This window comes from Entelurus aequoreus, linkage group LG05 (assembly GCF_033978785.1).
Source record: "Entelurus aequoreus isolate RoL-2023_Sb linkage group LG05, RoL_Eaeq_v1.1, whole genome shotgun sequence".
In the NCBI taxonomy this organism is placed as follows: Eukaryota; Metazoa; Chordata; class Actinopteri; order Syngnathiformes; family Syngnathidae; genus Entelurus; species Entelurus aequoreus.
In genome coordinates, this window is record NC_084735.1 from 1,144,937 (window position 1) to 1,150,746 (window position 5,810).

Below are 5,810 nucleotides of genomic sequence, written 5' to 3' on the forward strand. Positions count from 1 at the left end.
CATATGAATCCAAGATCTGCACATTTAATTAAATTCTGGTTGGAGTCCATCCTTCCATCCATTTCCTACCGCTTATTCCCTTCAGGGTCACAGGGGGCGCTGGAGCCTATCACAGCTGCATTTACTCCACAAATGTCGAATGGAAGAAACTGAACCATCGTAAACAAGAAAAGTCCAGTTGCCTCCAGTCAACCTTTGTGGATAGTATAAAACTCCTTTGACGCTAATTTAAAAAAAAGGCCCTGCAAGGTGTCCCTAAGTCTTTTTCCAGGTGGCTGGAGACCCAAGACATTGCCAACATTGGATTTTAACAACCGGTAGGAGGCCACAGGGAAGACCCAGGACACGTTGGGAAGACTATGTCTCGCGGCTGGCCTGGGAAGGCCTCGGGATCCCCCGGGAAGAGTTGGACGATGTGGCTGGGGAGAGAGAAGTCTGGGTTTCCCTGCTTAGGCTGCTGCCCCCGCGACCCAACCTCGGATAAGCGGAAGAAGATGGATGGATGGATGGATGGATGGATAGATTTTAACAACGTAAAAAGATTGCGGCAAGGACACAAAATTCACCGATGGCGGCAAATTAACGGAAACTGTTTATGCCACCCTGGAAACACGCGAGCCGCCGATACGCGCGAGTCGAACTGAAATGCTTACGTTAGCAGGCTAACAGTTAGCATGTGTCGGGCTCAAAGTTTAATGAGTCAAAATGGCAAATAAAGTAGCACGTTAGCAAATGTCAAGAAGGAAATTGTATGACTCTGGGGTAAAAGGTTGCAAAATTAGCTAAAAAAAAAGTGAGCATGCTAATGTTAGCATGCTCACTATAGCATACAAACAGTTAGCATGTGTCAGGTACCAAAATAAATGAGTCGAAGGTGTACTTCTGCGAAAATGGCAAAAAAAAAAGTTAGCATGCTAACAGTTAGCATATGTCAAGAAGGAACTCGTATGATTGCATACTAACTTCAACATGATAACTTGCTAATGTTAGCATGCTAACAGTTAGCATATGTCAAGAAGGAACTCGTATGATTGCATACTAACTTCAACATGATAACTTGCTAATGTTAGCACGTTAACAGTTAACGTGTCAACTATGAAGTTGTATGATTCTGGGGTAAACGCTTCAGAAATGTTAACATGCTAATGTTGGCATGCTATCATGCCAAAGTTAGCATGCTAATAGTTAGCATGTGTCACATACCGAGGTATATGAGTCTAAGGTGTATGGCTGCGAAATAAGCAAAAAATGTGTAATCTTAGCTGGAAAAAGTTAGCATGCTAATGGTAGCATTCTAGCAGTTGAGTAACAAGCGCAAGGAACATTTCGTCTTTGGAACCGTTCAAATCCATGGAGAAATGTGGTGTGTGTAGAAGTTTGTATATTGCCCATTCATTTTTAAAGGGGGAAAATTCCTGGTAATGCCGGGTAATGCGGGAATTTCCGGATCCGGGAAACAAGCTGGCTCAAAAGTCCAGGGTGAGTGGATTGTTTGGATGGTAGAACGGTTCAAATGGAGTAAGAAATGTGGGGGTTTGTTGAACTTGGAAAACCACCATTCATTTCCAAAAGGAATTTCCTGGTAATTTCGTAAATTCATGAAAATCCGGAATTTAGTGAAATATGCGACATGCGTAGATTTCTAATAGGGGGTCTGAAGGGCAGCAGAGGAGGTCTGAATAAGACTCAGGAGGACTAAGGATATCTGCAAAACATATCATATGTCTTACAGGAAGGTTTGATGAGGTCCACAGTGATCAGGGTAGAACTGGGGTTGTCTCACAAAGTTTAAGGTCTGAGAGTTTCTGGCTGAACTGGCGTTGTCTCACAAAGTTTAAGGTCTGAGAGGGTCTGGCTGAACTGGAGTTGTCTCACAAAGTTTGAGGTCTGAGAGGGTCTGGCTGAACTGGGGTTGTCTCACAAAGTTTAAGGTCTGAGAGGGTCTGGCTGAACTGGGGTTGTCTCACAAAGTTTAAGGTCTGAGAGGGTCTGGCTGAACTGGGGTTGTCTCACAAAGTTTGAGGTCTGAGAGGGTCTGGCTGAACTGGGGTTGTCTCACAAAGTTTAAGGTCTGAGAGGGTCTGGCTGAACTGGGGTTGTCTCACAAAGTTTAAGGTCTGAGAGGGTCTGGCTGAACTGGGGTTGTCTCACAAAGTTTAAGGTCTGAGAGGGTCTGGCTGGGACAAAGAAAAGCTACCAGCAAACCACCAAGGTGTCCATGATGGAGTGTAAACTCCCATGCTAGCGGGAAAATGAATGAATCATCGTTTTTTTAATGGAACACGCTTGAAGAGTCTTTCCTGACTTGAAACTTATTAATCAGGCTTCTCTCGGGGCAGCCGTGAGCGAGCGGAGCGCAGCTGTGTGTGAGAAGCTGAGGTCTGTGAGGGGCGGCCAACAAAACGCCCACAGCTCTTATTGATTCCACATCACGTTCATCCGCTTCAGTGCCAGCCAAAAAACTAACTTTGCTGCACTATCGATGTCCTGGATTGCTTTGAAAAGTGCAGGAGGATCTCGGAGGTGCAGCCCTCAGTCTTTGGACTGCAGCTGGTCTAGCCCGGACTAACTTTATCAGAGCTTCCTGAAAGCACCACGCCAGCGGGCCGTGGCGATGCTCAGATCTCCAACGTCCGGAGCAGAAGAAGTATTTGGTTCCTGCTGATTGGATTGAGGGAGTACTTGATCCCTCCAAAGACCACAGACCCGCGCACAAATGAAGCTCCTTTTACACCAAAAGTCCCGGAACATTGAGTTCCTGGTAACTATGGTCCCTGGAACTAAGAGGCTCCTGTGAGCTCAAAGTAGTCATCCAATCAGATCCGCTCAGTGCTTCAAACCCCCTAACGTTCCACATTTGGTGGTCCAGGATTAAGTGCTAGCTGTCAAGAGTCGGGACCCAGAGTGGACCGCTTGCCTGTGCATCGGTTGGGGACATCTCTGTGCTGCTGACCCGTCTCCGCTCGGGATGGTCTCCTGCTGGCCCCACTATGGACTGGACTCTCACTATTATGTTAGATCCACTATGGACTGGACTCTCACACTATTATGTTAGATCCACTATGGACTGGACTCTCACTATTATGTTAGATCCACTATGGACTGGACTCTCACACTATTATGTTAGATCCACTATGGACTGGACTCTCACACTATTATGTTAGATCCACTATGGACTGGACTCTCCCACTATTATGTTAGATCCACTATGGACTGGACTCTCACACTATTATGTTAGATCCACTATGGACTGGACTCTCACTATTATGTTAGATCCACTATGGACTGGACTCTCACACTATTATGTTAGATCCACTATGGACTGGACTCTCACTATTATGTTAGATCCACTATGGACTGGACTCTCACACTATTATGTTAGATCCACTATGGACTGGACTCTCACTATTATGTTAGATCCACTATGGACTGGACTCTCACTATTATGTTAGATCCACTATGGACTGGACTCTCACACTATTATGTTAGATCCACTATGGACTGGACTCTCACTATTATGTTAGATCCACTATGGACTGGACTCTCACTATTATGTTAGATCCACTATGGACTGGACTCTCACAATATTATGTTAGATCCACTATGGACTGGACTCTCACACTATTATGTTAGATCCACTATGGACTGGACTCTCACTATTATGTTAGATCCACTATGGACTGGACTCTCACTATTATGTTAGATCCACTATGGACTGGACTCTCACAATATTATGTTAGATCCACTATGGACTGGACTCTCACTATTATGTTAGATCCACTATGGACTGGACTCTCACACTATTATGTTAGATCCACTATGGACTGGACTCTCACACTATTATGTTAGATCCACTATGGACTGGACTCTCACACTATTATGTTAGATCCACTATGGACTGGACTCTCACACTAATATGTTAGATCCACTATGGACTGGACTCTCACACTATTATGTTAGATCCACTATGGACTGGACTCTCACAATATTATGTTAGATCCACTATGGACTGGACTCTCACTATTATGTTAGATCCACTATGGACTGGACTCTCACTATTATGTTAGATCCACTATGGACTGGACTCTCACTATTATGTTAGATCCACTATGGACTGGACTCTCACTATTATGTTAGATCCACTATGGACTGGACTCTCACTATTATGTTAGATCCACTATGGACTGGACTCTCACTATTATGTTAGATCCACTATGGACTGGACTCTCACACTATTATGTTAGATCCACTATGGACTGGACTCTCACTATTATGTTAGATCCACTATGGACTGGACTCTCACACTATTATGTTAGATCCACTATGGACTGGACTCTCACACTATTATGTTAGATCCACTATGGACTGGACTCTCACTATTATGTTAGATCCACTATGGACTGGACTCTCCAAGGTTTCTCATTGTCATCCCACTGGGTTGAGTTTTTCCTTGCCCTGATGTGGGATCTGAACCGAGGATGTCGTTGTGGCTTGTGCAGCCCTTTGAGACACTCGTGACTTAGGGCTATATAAATAAACATTGATTGATTGATGACATTGGAACCGATACGGTACCAATTCCCGGTACCCGTGGGACTCAACGGTACCGTCTGTCACTTTGGTGTGTGTTCATGTGGTACTTTGGTGTGTGTCCATGTGGTACTTTGGTGTGTGTTCATGTGCTACTTTGGTGTGTGTTCATGTGGTACGTTGGTGTGTGTTCATGTGGTACTTTGGTGTGTGTTCACGTGGTACTTTGGTGTGTGTTCATGTGGTACTTTGGTGTGTGTTCACGTGGTACTTTGGTGTGTGTTCATGTGGTACTTTGGTGTGTGTCCATGTGGTACTTTGGTGTGTGTTGATGTGGTACGTTGGTGTGTGTTCATGTGGTACTTTGGTGTGTGTTCATGTGCTACTTTGGTGTGTGTTCATGTGGTACTTTGGTGTGTGTTCATGTGCTACTTTGGTGTGTGTTCATGTGGTACTTTGGTGTGTGTTCATGTGGTACGTTGGTGTGTGTTCATGTGGTACTTTGGTGTGTGTTCATGTGGTACTTTGGTGTATGTTCATGTGGTACTTTGGTGTGTGTCCATGTGGTACTTTGGTGTGTGTTCATGTGGTACTTTGGTGTGTGTTCATGTGGTACTTTGGTGTGTGTTCATGTGGTACTTTGGTGTGTGTTCATGTGGTACTTTGGTGTGTGTTCACGTGGTACTTTGGTGTGTGTTCACGTGGTACTTTGGTGTGTGTTCATGTGGTACTTTGGTGTGTGTTCACGTGGTACTTTGGTGTGTGTTCATGTGGTACTTTGGTGTGTGTTCACGTGGTACTTTGGTGTGTGTTCATGTGGTACTTTGGTGTGTGTTCATGTGGTACTTTGGTGTGTGTTCACGTGGTACTTTGGTGTGTGTTCATGTGGTACTTTGGTGTGTGTTCATGTGGTACTTTGGTGTGTGTTCATGTGGTACTTTGGTGTGTGTTCATGTGGTACTTTGGTGTGTGTTCACGTGGTACTTTGGTGTGTGTTCATGTGGTACTTTGGTGTGTGTTCATGTGGTACTTTGGTGTGTGTTCACGTGGTACTTTGGTGTGTGTTCATGTGGTACTTTGGTGTGTGTTCATGTGGTACTTTGGTGTGTGTTCACGTGGTACTTTGGTGTGTGTTCATGTGGTACTTTGGTGTGTGTTCACGTGGTACTTTGGTGTGTGTTCACGTGGTACTTTGGTGTGTGTTCATGTGGTACTTTGGTGTGTGTTCACGTGGTACTTTGGTGTGTGTTCATGTGGTACTTTGGTGTGTGTTCACGTGG